The following is a 16,312-nucleotide window of genomic DNA, read 5'->3' as shown; positions in this document are numbered from 1 at the left end:
TCGGGAATGTTACCTATGTTTGTGGCTGTAAGTGGTTTTAAACTGTTGTTGTGCTTTGGAAGTTGGAACCTGCCTTGGAACCTTAAAGGTAAAGGGACCCCTGGCCATTAGGTCCAGTGATGACCGACTCTGGGGTTGCGGCGCTCATCTCGTTTTATTGGCACAGGGAGTCGGCGTACAGCTTCTGGGTCATGTGGCCAGCATGACTAAGCCGCTTCTGGTGAACCAGAGCAGCACACGGAAATGCTGTTTACCTTCCCGCCGGAGCGGTACCTATTTATCTACTTGCACTTTGATGTGCTTTTGAACTGCTAGGTTGGCAGGAGCAGGGACCGAGCAACGGGAGCTCACCCCATTGCAGGGATTTGAACGGCCGACCTTCTGATCGGCAAGTCCTAGGCTCTGTGGTTTAACCCACAGCGCCACCTGCATCCCCCTTGGAACCTTAGGGTGAAATAAATAAGTAATCTGGAGGTTCCACATCCAAGGTCTAGAAGGTGCTGCATGACTCATTTGCCACAAAAGTTTCTGACGGCTCCATCCCTTAGAATCTGCAATGGTTTTGCAGGGCCACCCCAAGTCATCCGTTGCCCAGAAGGTAACACATTGCACTTGAACCAGAAGCTGCATTTTGGTTGCACAGTTGCTGACAGGAGTGAGGCCTTGTCAGTGTAGAACACCTGGTTGCCCATTTGATACTGGGCTGAGTTCAAGGTCCTTTATAAGTCTATAAAGTCCTTAAGAGCTTGGGACCAGTTTGTCTACGAGGTCACCTCACCCCATATTCGCCCCCTCAACCACTTTGATCAGTGGAGCTGGCATTGTTACAGGTGCCACAGGATACCAGTTCTGCATCTGCAAGAAATCAATCTCTTAGTGTGGCAACACATGAACTTTGGAACTCCCTGCCTATTGATATCGAGCAGGAGCCTTCACGGTAGTCTTTTTGGCGCCTGCGAAAAAACGTTTCCGTTCAGGCAAGCCCAGATGTTTAGAAAGCTGATGCAAGCTTCAGCTGAGATGGCTCAGCTGGTAGAGCATGAGACTCTTAATCTCAGGGACATGGGTTCGAGCCTACCTTGGGCAAACAATTCCTGCATTGGAGGGGTTGGACTAGATGACCCTTGTGGTCCCTTCCAACTCTATGGTTCTGTGAAGTTTTAGTTTGTTGTTATTTTAAATTTTTGAAACTTTTAAATTATTGTTGTTAATTTTTCTTGTTCATAATTTTATTGCTTTATCTTTTTTTTGCAAACCGCTTTGAGGGGGTTCCTTTAAAAAAACCCCACACTAAACAAGTGGTGTATGAATTTTATGGAATAAATAAATGATAAATAATTGGATGAATGCCCTTTGCATGGTGCCCTAATGACCCTCCTCTTGCTGGGTCATGCTGGTATCTGCAGGCAAGGTGTCTTGGGCAACATGGTGCAGCTGTCTCGCCTCGGCGTTTGGGCCCAGCCTGATCTGATCTGACAGAAGCCGAGCCCAGATTACATTCCGGACTGGAGGTTAGTGTGATTTATTATCCCCCAAGCCCCTTTAACACGACAGAGCTTGCAAGCCGGTCCCGCAGAAAATGGCCTGCGTTTCCACCGCTCGTATAAATCATTTTACAGCGGGAGGAGTGCAGGAATGGAAAACGTTAGCGCAGAATAAAGAATCCCCCAGGTTTCTCGCTAGTAAGCAGCAAGACAAGATAATCAATTTCTATAAGACAAAGCACCGGAGTAAAAAAAAAGAAGGAGGGGGGTTTGAGAGGGGGAAGGAGAAAGGACAGAAATAAAAACGAAGCAGCAAAACAAATCAAGATACACAGCTCTCTCTCCCCATCCCCCCAAATTTGCTGTAAAAATGCCTTATCTTTGCATTGGCTGTCAGAAATGAGAAGCAGTTAAGAGGGAAAGGGGAAGAAAGAGCTCAGGAGGGAGCAAAAGAGAGATCCATTGGGGCTGGCAGGCAAAAGTGCTGTCCATTTTGCCCAAACACGGTTTGAAGCCTGCCAACAATTTTTTAAAAACTTTTTCACAAGCAGAGGTGGAGCAGGAATCAGATCAGTCCAGTTTCTGCTGTCGGCGGAAGTCAGAACTTCTACTGATTCAGACAACGCCCATCAATACCTGCCTTGTCAGCTCTGGCAGGAAGGGGTTCTCCAGGGTTTCATGGGATCGGAGAACCATAGAGCTGGACGGGAACCAAAGGGACACCTAGTTCAATCTGTGGCACTGCAGGAATCAGAGCTAATTTCAGGCAGGGGACGTCTCTAGCCGTCCCTGGAGATGCCACCCCTCTGGACCTCTCAAGGAGGAGGCACACGAAGGAGGCCCTCAGAAGATGATCTCAGGGTCCGGGTGGGTTCATATGGAAAGAGGCGGTCCTCAAGGTATTGCGGTCCTGTTCCGTTTAAGTAAGAATCAGAATCCTGTTCTCATGTTTTGGAACAAAAGGATGGTTTAAACAGGAACACAGGAAGTTGTCTTATACTGAATCTGACCATTGCAGCAGCTCTCCAAGGTCTTCTTCTCCTTCTCCTTGTTTTTATTTCCCAACCCCTCCTGCAGATGCCATTGGGGACTGAACCTGTGACCTTCTGCACACCATGCAGATACTCTACCACTGAGCTAAGGGCCTTCCCAAAGAAGAGCATAGGAAAACACCTTACAGTTGGTTAGAATTTTGGTTTCAGCTAGTTCAGTATTATCTGTAAAATCTCTAGGTTGGTTGGCAGGAATATTCCCAACCCTGTCTGCTGAGGTTTCAACTTGGGACATTCGACGTGCAAGGCAGCTGCTCTCCCACCTGCATAGATTTCTGTCTCCTCGGCCAACTCACACCACTCACTACCTATGGGCCAATTTCATGGGGACCTCGCTGTGATGGCTCCGCAGCAATTTCCATTTCAAGCCAATGATTTTACAGCAGGATACATCCCCACGGAGCCTGCTCAGCAGCTACAAGCGCTAACAAGGCAGAGGTAGCCTTCTCAGCAAGCTTTCTGGGCATCCTAGAGGCGGCGAGAAACATCTTTTCACCACCATTTCAAGGACGCAGGTTAAACCTTAGAGCCTAGGACTTGCTGATCAGAAGGTCGGCGGTTCTAATCCCTGCAACGGGGTGAGCTCCCGTTGCTCGGTCCCTGCTCCTGCCAACCTAGCAGTTCGAAAGCACGTCAAAGTGCAAGTAGATAAATAGGTACCACTCTGGCGGGCAGGTAAACGGCGTTTCCGTGCGCTGCTCTGGTTCACATGACCCGGAAGCTGTATGCTGTCTCCCTCGGCCAATAAAGCGAGATGAGCGCCGCAACCCCAGAGTCGGCCACGACTGGGCCTAATGGTCAGGGGTCCCCTTTACTTTACCTTTAACCCTTTCAAATATTTCAAGCTGGAACCACTCACAAAGCCAAGGACCCTTCTATACTGCACAACTGGTTTAAGCCTTACAGATGCTTTCTAAGCAACCCTGGGAATCACTCTTTTGTGAGTCCTGGACAATTCCTGGACAATCAGGGAAGGATGTTAATACAATTCAGTTTTTATTAAATGCAGTAAAGTAGATAATACTCCTTGCATTACAACAATCTGAAAGCAGCACAAGCTTGAGCATTATCATCAAACTTATTATCCCCAAACATTACAAAAATACCCATTTTCCCATAAACCTATTAGGTTGGCTTATAAGCATTCTGTTACAATAAGTTCATTTAATCATTGTTACTATAGAGTGGATTTTTTTCCAGACAATTCACATATAATAGGAAATATGCTCCCCTCTCTCCCCCCAGTTTTTAGCTATCTTCTCAGCAGTTATAAGATTGAATACCAATTTTTTTGGGTCTTTTTCTGGGATAACATCCTTCAGATAGCTGAGGGTCCATTTTTTAGGTTCTAAGGATGTGTGTGACAGCCCAACATGTCGGAAATGTGAGACGAATAATGTGGTCATTGGCAGAAGACGAACTGCAGCGGAACAGGAACAGTTTTGCATGCATTGGATAGCGGGCAGAATGGAAAACATGCAGAGCCAGTGTGGCTCTCGTACTGCAAGGTAGGAAAAGTGCGTGCTAACATTCCATGTTGCATGGAAGGACTCATGGCCTTCTGAACATATGAGCCTACTGGATCTTTGGTTCATGTAGCCCAGCCTCCTGTTTTCCCAGTGGCCAATCAGCATAGTTGTGAACTTCTCCCTTTTCTTGCGAGGAATCCTATTTGGAATAAGGGAATTTCCCTTAAAAAGGGGGAAACGTTGACAGCTATGCCAATCAGATGCCCCAATGAGAGGTTCACCAGCAGGACCTGACCTCAAGAGCCTTCTCCCCTCCTGCGGTTTCCAGCGAATGGCATTCAGAAGCATCGCTACCTCTGACTGCGGAGGAACAGCGTAGTTCTTTACTTTCTGGTTGCCTACATGCTACGTGGGCACATTTTTGGGCATCACAAGATTGCGGCGGTGTACATGAGCTAGAGACCAGCCTGGGCACGGAAATAACACAAGGCCAAGAGGGAGCATCCTGCTCCAGAGATGCTTCAAAGCTGGATGAGTGGCGTTTGCAGCTAATTGGATCCAGAGGCCGTCAGTCATCTGGGGGGTTCATGTATCTGAGCTCGCCTCCTTTCCCCAGAATCTTTCTTCCCTCTCTTGGAAGGAGAGATCCCTGAGAAACTACTCTGGGGCCTGTGCTCCCTTTCATTCCATTCAGGCTCTCATCTTTTATTGCTGACTTTGCCCTGATGCTGTATTTTTAGGCTGGCCAAATGCGGCAGACTCTCCTCTGCCAAATTGGCCCCTTCCTATTGTCCGCTATTAACAAGACTTTCCTCCCCTAATTGGAAGTCTCTCTCATTCGCCAAGCCAGACTGTTGCTTTGTGATTGTAGGAGATGCTCTCTCTCTCTCTGTGTGTGTGCGTTCGTGTGCTATGCTGTGTGCATAAGGCAGAAATTTGTGTCTGAAATGCACCATAAATTCTCCGGCTGTCAACCCTGCTCTAGATAAGCACTTTGAATGCAAAGATACTGAAATCCACTCGACTGCAGACTTTCCCCGCTCGCGTCACGCCGAGCCCCCACTTAAGGGGCACTTGCGAGGCAGCTCAGCCTTCAGGGCTGGGGGAAAGCACTGAACAAACCACATGTGGGTCCTCTGGGAATGGACTTTGACATTCCAAGCAGGGGTAACTTCTGGAGTGCCAGAAGCAGAAGGTGCTCCTCTGTTGACCAAGCAAGGAGAAATGGAACACAAGGACAAAAAGGAGCTGCTTTATCCTGAGCAGACTGCTGGTCCATGTAGCTCAGTATTGTCTACACTGACTGGCAGCAGCTCTCAAGGGTTCCATTCTTCCCTAGCCCTACCGGAAGATGCTGGAGACTGGACCTGAGGCTACCTTCAAGCAAAGCAGATGCTCTCCCATTGAGCCACCTTGGTTATGCTCTGCCTCCATGGTTGGAGACTGTAGTGCAGCAGGCATCCCCAGACTCGGCCTTCCAGCTGTTTTGGGACTACAGTTCCCATCATCCCTGACCACTGGTCCTGTTAGCTAGGGATGATGGGAGTAGTAGTCCCCAAACAGCTGGAGGGCCGAGTTTGGGGATGGCTGCTATAGTGCTTCTGAAGACCAGTTGCTGGAAACGGCAGGAGAAACTGTGGGAATCTTCAGGGAGGCAGGAGAGGATATGTTGTTTATTAATATCCTTCCCAACTTGCATTAGCAAGTTCCTTTACATAGCAGAGTTTATGTTCCCCTTTTAACATGCACAGCAGATAGCTGGTTGCATGCTTGTGTAAGCCTCTCACTATTTTATACAATTCAGCATTGAATTGTATTGATTTGTATTGTATTGAATTGTATAAAGTCAATAAAAGAAGTTTACTCACATCAGTTCACAGTTGGATCCCTGAAGGCAGACTTGGTTACAAATATGTACATTTGGATCTACCCCATATGGGAGGTTTAATCCCAGTGCTTCTGCTAGCTGAGAAGCTAGCAGAGCATTCCTATCTAAGAAAAAGAGAGAGAGTGTGGACAGGTAAGGTCACGCCCACCTCTAGTCACATGCAAAGGAAGGATGCTCCAGCCAGGAGGAAACAGGAAGTTTTCAACTGGCTGGACCAAACATCCCCCCGCATGTCTTCTCTAGCATTACAAGGAATGTTGTACTTGACTGCTCTCAGTGGATTACATCCCACGGAAACTGCTACTGTGCTCAATTCCTGCTTGAGGCATCTGGCTGGCTACTGTCCATTGGTCTCATGCAACAGGCTTTTCTTATGTTCTCTGGGGCATGGGACGGGGACTGCCTCCCTGGTAATATTTATTGACTCAGTGTAAAACTCCCCCTCCTTTTTTTATCCTTTGCTAAAATAAATTCCAGGGCAGTCTACAGGTTCCTAGAAATGACTTCCGAGACACCATTTCTCAGGTCCCGCCTCTTCCAGTTCCCCTCGGTCCAGTTTTGAAGAAGCAGGACTGGCAGCTCAGAATTCAATTCATGATTCACATCAACCCAGGCAGCCTTTTGGATTCTCCACATTTTCCAGATGGGGGAGGCTTAGCATTCCCAAATAAAGCGATTCGCATCGACCTCATCAGCAGATCCATTGAGAAACCATAGGACACCTCCACAAATACAGGCTAGCTCCATATGCCATTATGTTCCAATAGGAGCAATTCTCTTCCTAAGCCATAGGTCAGGAGCGGGGGAATCTCTCCACCCCCTCAGCCTGAGGGCCACACATAGAGTTAGGTTTGTGTCTGAAATTTTGCAGCTCAGTTTTTCCAGTTTTAAGTTCAGCTCTCCTCATTTCTGCATTACTTCTGCCCCCTTCGCTCCCTGCTCTGATGACTTTGAGAAGTAATGCATTTTCCCTTTTCCCTCCCTGTCCTCTTTTCCTTTTCTGCTGCATCTTGTAGATTGCAAATCCAGAGGCAGGGAGTGCCTTTCTTTGATTGGTTAAAACCTAAGCTGTTCTGGACATTTGACTCCCACTCTTGGATGAAAGACTTAGGCTCTGAGCTTCGGAAAACCCAACTCTGACAGGATTTCTGCAGCCATGGGCGTAGCCACAGGGGTGCGGGGGGGGGATCTGCTCCCACACCAAGTAAATAAATAAAAATACTTAACTAACTGACCAATCACATCACAGATAGCTCAGTTCTGCCCCCCCAACAAAAGTCTTGCCCCCGCCAAGAAAAATCCTGGCTGTGCCTATGATCATGCAGTCCCAGGATGTGAGGTTCAAGGTTCAACACATCGTCAGAGCTTTTCGGTTTTTAATTGTAAGTTAGGCTCTCCACACTTCTGCCTAAGTTTTCTTTAACCGTAATAAAAAGTCCTCATGAAAATTCATTATCCCTCTTCATGCAAATTTCTCCTAAGAGATGCATACATTGTGTGCAATTTTGCCTAATACACACAGTTTTTGCAAAGCAATTTCCCCTTCTACAAAGCATTTTTCGTATGCTGTTTCCACTCACGACGTCTTTTTGTACCCACTGCTCGGCCACGAAAACTGCACTTGAAAATTCAGAAAAGTGCAAATTTCGAAGGATGGAGGAATTTCAGCTCATGTATTGTTTCAGAAAGCGCAGATTGGGTAGGCTGGCCAGCAAATGAGAATGAATTCTCCCTCCTCGCTCTCCATCTCATCCACAGAAATTGCTTAAGGCAAACATCACAGGGAAAGGAGGGAGCTGCACAGAGACAGCTATTTGCATAAATCTGCATGTGAGGGTGAAGGGAACATTTGCAAATAAATAGCCTGATACCTAACAACAGCAGGCTGATTGGAAAACAAACTATTCTCCGGAGAAAGAAAGAGAGGAAGAACATCAGAACATAACATAAGGACTTAAGGAGAGCCCCGCTGGATCAGGCCCCATCTGGTCCAGCATCCTATTCTCGCAGGGGCCAACCAGAGGCCTCTGGGAACCCACAAGCAGGAGTTGAGTACAAGAGCACTCTTCCCACCTGTGGACTCCAGCAACTGGAAGCCAGAAGCTTTGTTGCTTCTGACCATGGAGGCAGAGCATAGCCCTCCTTGAATCTGTCCAATCCTCTTTTAAAGCCATCCAAATTGGCAGCCATCCCTGCTTCCTGCTGGAGTGGGTTCCGCAGTTTAACGATGCACTCTCAATCCATCTCTCTTGTCTACTAGGGACGCGGGTGGCGCTGCGGTCTAAACCACTGAGCCTCTTGGTTTTGCCGATCAGAAGGTCTGTGGTTTGAATCCCCGCGATGGTGTGAGCTCCCGTTGCTCCGTCCCAGCTCCTGCCAACCTAGCAGTTCGAAAGCACACCAGTGCAAGTAGATTAATAGGTACCGCTGTGGCGGGAAGGTAAACAGAATTTCCGTGCTCTCTGGTTTCCGTCACGGTGTTCCATTGCGCCAGAAGCGGTTTAGCCCTGCTGGCCACATGACCCGGAAAGCTGTCCATGGACAAATGCCAGCTCCCTCGGCCTGAAAGCAAGATGAGTGCCACAACCCCATAGTCGCCTTTGACTGGACTTGAACATCTAGGGGTCCTTTACCTTTTACCTTTACCTCTCTTGTCTAGTGCTGATCATCTTCTCCTCCAGAAAAGCCCTCATCAAGTCTCGCTCGCTGCTTTGAGGGCTTTCTGTCCCAATCCACATCTGCCCATATCTTATCACTTACTCTTGCCTTCTCCATTGTTGTTGTTGTTGTTGTTGTTGTTGTTGTTATTATTATTATTATTATTATTATTATTATTATTATTATTATTATCATTATTATTACAGTGGTACCTCTGGATGTGAATGGGATCAGTTCTGGAGCCCCATTCACATCATGAGCAGAACGTAACCCGCACCTGCATGTCTGCATGTGTGTGGGTCGTGATTCGTTGTGTCTGCGCATGCGCGTGACGTCATTCTGAGCATCTGCGCATGCGGCAAAACCCGGAAGTAAGCCATTCCGTTACTTACGGGTCACCGCAGGACGCAACCTGAAAAGATTTTACCTGAAGCATCTTTAACCTGAGGGGACGTGGCGTTGTGGGTTAAACCACAGAGCCTAGGACTTGCCGATCAGAAGGTCGGCGGTTTGAATCCCCACAACGGGGTGAGCTCCCATTGCTCGGTCCATGTTCCTGCCAACCTAGCAGTTCGAAAGCACGTCAAAGTGCAAGTAGATAAATAGGTACCGCTCCGGCGGGAAGGTAAATGGCATTTCCGTGCGCTGCTCTGGTTCGCCAGACGTGGCTTAGTCATGCTGGCCACATGACCCGGAAGCTGTACGCCGGCTCCCTCGGCCAATAAAGTGAGATGAGCGCCGCAACCCCAGAGTCGGTCACGACTGGACCTAATGGTCAGGGGTCCCTTTACCTTTACCTATGACTGTATTAAGAAGTTTCCTAAACTTAAGAGGGCTGAGCGAAGGTATGGTGTGCAGGTGGTATGTCTGGGAGGGCCCACATCGAGGAGATCAGGAAGAATGGCATGCTGGATCAGGTCAGTGGATCAAGCCCATCTAGTACAGCATCCTGTCCTCACAGGGGCCAACTCACAAGTAGGGCTCCTGCACGAGAGCACAACCCCCTCCCCCAGTGGCTTCCATAATCTGGGATTCAGAACCCTACTGACTGACTGACTGCAGAGGCAGAGTGTAGCCATTGTGGCTAGGAGTCTTTTGGAGCCTTTGTCCCACGGCCTCCCATGAGAGCGTGTTCCATAGTTAATGTTAGAGAGCTTGGGGAAAATGCTGAGATTGTGCACTGACTTCTCAAATAAAACCTTTGGGCTCCCCCCCCCCCCGCCAAGAGTTTGAGTCTTTCATCTAAGAGTGGGAACCAGTGTCTCTGGAGCCTATTAGATTACAAACAATGAAGGCAAGGCAATCTACAATTGAAAAGACACAGCACAAAAGGGAAATGGGACAGGGAGGGAAGAGGAAAAATGTAAACACGGGCACCAGTTCTTAAAGTGATCATTCTTGCAATGGACAGGTGAAAGGCAACTGATGGAATGAGAGTACCCTGCTTCTCATCTTATTTTTCCAGTTGCCGGTTGTTTTAAACAGTTTTTAATATTGCGTTTTCATTGTTGTAACCCGCCCTGGGACCTTAGGTCAAAGGGTGGGTAATCAGTAAATTGTCATCATCATGTCTCTCGGAGTGAGTTCTGCAGTGAGTTCTCCTTCCTGCAGGCTGGAGTCAAAGCTGGATATCAGGCTTGGAAAGGTGGAAAACTATTAGAGGTTTTAAAAGCACACAGAAAGGAATGTGTTCGAGGCAGCCCAAAAATAAAGGAACAGGAAAGTTGTAAGGGCCAAGTGGTGCCAGTAGGGGGCAGTATTGCACAACTCTGAGACAGCCTCTTTCTCTCTAAGAGAGACCGCAAAGGGATAGCCGTGTCTGCAGCAGGGGAAGAAGGGACCCTAAGCTCATTAACAAAGGATAGGGAGGGAGTCTTCCCTTTCTATGCAGTCTTCTTCCTCTCCCCGCCCCCCACCCCACCCCGCAATCTCATCTGCAGTAGAACAGCAGAACTTACAGCTCCAAGAGCAAGAGATGGCTTTTCCCTTTTCCATCGACAAAGAGGAGGTACCGAAAGGGCTGCAATGAAGATGTGCAGCGTAGGAAAGTTCATCCAAACAGGGAGAGGAATGGCATAGATGCTGAACGAGGATTTACTGATCAAGGGAAGCAATAGTCCTGCTCTGTGCTGCCCTAGTCCGACCCCAGTCCATCCAGTGTCCAGTTCTGGGCACCGCAGCTTAAGAAGGATATTGACAAGCTGGAATGTGTGCAGAGGAGGGCGGCCAAGGGTCTAGAAACCGAGACTTGTGATGGACTTGGGCATGTTTAGCCTGGAGGAGAGAAGATTGAAAGGTGATATGAGAGCCACCTTCCAGTTTTTGAAGGACTGCCACATGGAAGACCGAGCAAGCTTGTTTTCTGCTTCTCCAGAGGGTAGTCCAGGCACCCCCAAACTCGGCCCTCCAGCTGTTTTGGGACTACAGTTCCCATCATCCCTGACCACTGGTCCTGTTAGCTAGGGATGATGGGATTTGTAGTCCCTAAACAGCTGGGGGGCAGAGTTTGGGGATGCCTGGGGTAGGCTCTGAACCAATGGATTTGAATGAACTTTCTGACAGCAAGAGCCACTTGATAGTAGAACAGACTACAGCGGTACCTTGGGTTACATGCACTTCAGGTTACAGAACCTGCTAACCCAGAAATAGTACCTTGGGTTAAGAACTTTGCTTCAGGATGAGAACAGAAATCATTCTTCGGTAGCACGGCGGCAGCAGGAGGCCCCATTAGCTAAAGTGTTGCTTCAGGTTAAGAACAGTTTCAGGTTAAGAACAGATCTCCAGAACGAATTACAGTATTTTTCACTCTATAAGACGCACCAGACGACAAGACGCACCTAGTTTTTGGAGGAAGAAAACAAGAAAAAAAATATTCTGAATCTCAGAAGCCAGAACAGCAAGAGGGATCGCTGTGCAGTGAAAGCAGCAATCCCTCTCTGTTCTGGCTTCTGGGATAGCTGCGCAGCCTGCATTCGCTCCACAAGATGCACACACATTTCCCCTTACTTTTTAGGAGGGAAAAAGTGAGTCTTATAGAGCAAAAAATATGGTAGGTTCTTAACCCGAGGTACCACTGTACTTTGGAAGGTGATGAACTCTTCCTCTTTGGAGGTTTTTAAACAGAGGTTGGATGGCCAGCTGTCTGGGATTCTTCAGCTGTGATTCCTGCATTGCAGGGGCCTGGACTAGGTGACTTGTCTTGAGTGCTGCTCAGGAAACCCCAAGGTTCTCCAAAGAAACAGACCTGGACATGCTCAGCAGGGCCAAAATGCCCATACGTCCGGGGGGGGGGGGGAGCTGAACAAGTTGGGAGTTTGGCTGAAAAAGCTCAACAGCTTTCGGGTTTTCAATCATTTGGTGGTTTCCTTTAAAAAAAAACCAAAAACTTTCAGGGTGTCCTGGTTTTTACTTTTTGAAATATGGCAACCCTAAGAATGCTGCGCTTGGAGAGAACGGCTGCCTGAGACCCAGTCAGGGAATGCTCCTATTCGAGCACTCCTCTTAGTTGGGAAGCTACACTGCAACATTTCATTGCAGATCTGATGGATTTGTACCTAGTGATAAAAGCCGTGAATTTTTAAAGCTACTCAGGATGGGAGTTTTAGATCCATCATGCTTGCCTAGGCACTGTAAATACCCAGAAACCTGATTTTCTGCAAGCATGGGGGAACCTGCACGCCCTGCTTTGTAAAGCAGTACTTCCCATTGCCTTATTATTTTTGCTTTGCTGGGGGAATCATTTTGGGGGCGAGGCTGGCGGGGGATAACTGCTTGCCTGGCAGAGCCTGTGGAGGGAAGCTGGTCTCCCTTGAAGGTTAACTGTCCTCTGAGCAGCTGTTGACGGCAGCCGCTGCGGCTGATTCCGGGTTTCTGGATGGCACCTCATTTAGCTTTACATGTGTTGCCACTTTGCTTTAATAATAAAATGAGGCACCGAATGAACGCGGTTGATGCAATTACAGGATGAGCGCCTTGTTTCCCAAGCACTGAGCGCCTGTTTATGGCATGTACAGCTTGGCGATGAGCCACCCATTATGACCGGATTAATGCACCGCTAATTAGACTGAGAGTGAGGCGGCCAATTTTTTTATTCCTTTAAACAGGTGTCCGGACAGCCGTAAGCACATGATGCTGCTGTCCTGGCATTCAAGGCAATACTGAGCTATGGTTTGGTTCAGTGCAGGGTTGGGCCGTAGCTCAGTGACAGAGCACCTGCTTATTATTTTATTTATTAAATTTCTATGCTGCCCTTCGTCTGAGGATCAAAGGGCGATTTACAATATAAAAATACATGCAAATAAGAATCATTTTGTTTTTGTTGTTTAGTTGTTTAGTCGTGTCCGACTCTTTGTGACCCCATGGACCAGAGCGCGCCAGGCACTCATGTCTTCAAAATAATCATAGGTAAAGGTAAAGGGACCCCTGACTGTTAGGTCCAGTCGTGGCCAACTCTGGGGTTGCAGTGCTCATCTTGCTTTATCGGCTGAGGGAGCTGGCATACAGCTTCCGGATCATGTGGTCAGCATGACTAAGCCGCTTCTGGCAAACCAGAGCAGTGCACAGAAATGCCGTTTACCTTTCCGCTGGAGCGGTACCTATTTATTTACCGTATTTTTCACCCTATAGGACACACTTTTTCCCCTCCAAAAATGAAGGGGAAATCTGGGTGCGTCCTATGGGGCCAATGCAGGCTTTCGCTGAAAGCGAAATCCGGTCATAATGGGTGGCTCTTGCTCTCCAGGCTTCAGGAAGACACCCGCAGCCTAGGCAGCCCTGCGGGAGGTCCCGCAGGGCTGTCGAGGCTGCGGATAGCAGCCTGCCGCCTGGCGCGAGGGGCGCCCTGAAGCAGAGCGCCCCTCGCGCCGGGCAGACATCCGCAACATGGGGAGCCCTGCAGGAGGTCCCCGCAGGGCTCCCCACGCTGCGGATAGCAGCCTGCCACCCGGCGCGAGGGGCGCCCTGAAGCAGAGTACCCCTCACGCCGGGCAGGCATCCGCAGCGTGGGGAGCCCTGCAGGAGGTCCCCGCAGGGCTCCCCACGGTGCGGATAGCAGCCTGCCACCCGGTGCGCGAGGCCCAGAGCGCCCCGCGCGCCGGGCAGACATCGGCCAGCTCCACAAGCTTGGAGGACAGCAGGGAGGCGCAGCGCCGCCATCCTGCTGTTCCTCAACCTGGTTCGGTTTCCCCGACCTGGTTTTGGGGGGGAAATAAAGGGGAATTTCCCCCCCTTTATTTCCCCCCCAAAAAACTAGGTGCTTCCTATGGGACGGAGTGTCATATGGGACGAAAAGTACGGTACTTGCACTTGATGTGCTTTCGAACTGCTAGGTTGGCAGGAGCAGGGACACAGCAACGGGAGCTCACCCCATTGCGGGGATTCGAACCACCGACCTTCTGATCGGCAAGTCCTAGGCTCTGTGGTTTAACCCACAGCGCCACCTGCATCCCAAAATAATCATAGTAACAAACAAAAGCAACACCCCGCAATAGTATAAAAGGCCATAGATTTTTTAATTCGCCAACGGTCTGGGAGAAGAGGAGTGGTGAATATTCACTGGCCAATCCCTGAATATTTGGCAAGCATTTAGTATTTGGTGTTGGCATCTGACACTCCAATATTTTGCAGATAGCAACTGACCCTGGATAGGTGCTGATGGATGACGGGCATTTTACAAGGACTCGGGGGCTGTGCGTCCAGGACTGACCATGTCTTACAGCTGGCCTCCAGAAGCAGACAATGTTTGACATCACCTTGATGCCTCGTCATCCTGGTTTGACGTGCTCTGAGCAGGGACTTTGCCCAATGGTGTCGTGTCCATTTTGCTGACTTCGTTCAACTACTACTACTACTAATAATAGACCAGGCAAATTTCATTGGCACAATGAGATCCTAACATTCAAAGGATAGAATCTGGAGCAGAATGTACACACACACACACACACACACACACACACACACACACTCAAGCTTGAAATCTGAAACACCAGCAGATTCCAAGTTTCTGATCCAGAACTCTCCCCTCAAATCTAGGTGTGTGAAAATAGGATAGCTGGTTTCTCACATCTGTACATGCTATCACACCCAGCTTGTTGTTGCTGCTGCTATTTATTTGCACAGAAGACTTATAAACCCCTTGATCACAAAAGGTCTCCATGTGGGGTACAAATATGGCCACAGTTATTTCTGCTGCCCAAGCCACAGAGAAGGGGGGAAGGAGAACAGGTCAAAGAGAGTAGCAGAAAAACTCCAAGGGCTTTATCTCATTAGCATCTGCTTTGCATGCAGAAGGTCCCAGGTCCAATCCCCAGCAGCATCTCCAGGTAGGACTAGAAAAGATTCGTGCCTGAAACCCTGGAGAGCCATTGCTGCAAGTCAGGGCAGATAATACTGAGCTGGGTGGACCATTGGTCTTCCTCTGTTCCTGTCATTATGGATCTTGGCTGCCCATCCTTTCATCTGGACAATATTGAGCTAGATAGACCAGTTTCATGGATCAGTATAAAGCATCTTCCGAATTTCTATGCGAGAATAGGAGAATGGTTAATGTGTTCATAGGATGGAGTAGCTGTTGGATAAAAGCAGCAATGCAAAAGCCAGCTGCAGATAGCTGGAATGCAAAACAGGATGTTGATGTGTGGAACTGTACTGTTGGGAAAAAGGGGGAGTCTATTCTCTATACTGAGCACCGGATGTTAGCTCAGAGTGTCATCTGACCTGTACTAGAAGTACAGGGGTGGAGTTGTGACTCTTCTGCTGGAGTCTGGAGAGTGCAGTCACGTTTCTATGTACTGCTGAATGACAGGAATAAAAGACATGTAAATAGACTCCTGTCTGTCTCTTTTCCCCTCCCTGGGGGAATGCAGGGAGGGAGAAGCAGAGGGTGTGTTCTTCTCACGTCTGACGAGGAGAATCGCCGATTTACGACCTTGCCTGCCGGGAGACGCAGACGGAAAGGTCAACAAGTATCTCACTCGGTTTGCCCGGGGGAGGCCAGTTACCTCTGACTGTGAGCTGAGATACTGACAGTAGCAAGCGAGAGGATGTCCTCTGTCCCACCTTCTGGTGAGCTGAGGTTCTTAGGCCTTGGAGCAGGCAACAAGAGGAAATACAATAGCTGAGTTCCTAAGGCTCCTCACATCGCACATTCTCTATCTTCTAATTTCTAAGCCATTCATATACCCTGATATAACAGTTTGTGTTCCTTTCTGTGCCTAGTAGGTATGGGCAAATATGTCAGTTTCTAATCTTTAGTTGGGTTCTCCACATCAGGGGGAATTTCCAGGGAAGCATAATAATGTAAGAACATAAGAAGAGCCTGCTGGATCAGGCCAATGACCCATCTAGTCCAGCATCTTGTTCTCACAGAGGCCAATCAGCACGGGCGTTGACTTGGCCCCCCCCCACATTGAGGGGGCTCGGCATCATGTGACCCATCCTGCCCCCACTTGGTGGGCTAGCGCTCACCCAGGGTCAGTGAGGGATGGTGGTCCCCTCAGTATTGCGGGAGATGGACTCAGCCCCCTGGCCAGAAATATTATGGGGGCTGGAGCCCCTTCTGTCCCCTATAGTTGGCACCCCTTCCAACCGGATGCCTGTGGGAAGCCTGCAAACAGGACGAGAGGACAATAGCCCTCTCCTCTCCTCTGGTTTCCAGAAATGAGTATTCAGAAACATTGCTTGCCTCCAGATGTGGAGGCAGAACATAGCCATCATGGCTTATAGCCATCAAATAGCCCTCTCCTCTTTGAATCGGTTTAATCC

This window comes from Podarcis liolepis (assembly GCF_965112155.1).
Source record: "Podarcis liolepis genome assembly, chromosome: 15".
NCBI classification, from domain to species: Eukaryota; Metazoa; Chordata; class Lepidosauria; order Squamata; family Lacertidae; genus Podarcis; species Podarcis liolepis.
This window is presented reverse-complemented; position numbering follows the sequence as displayed.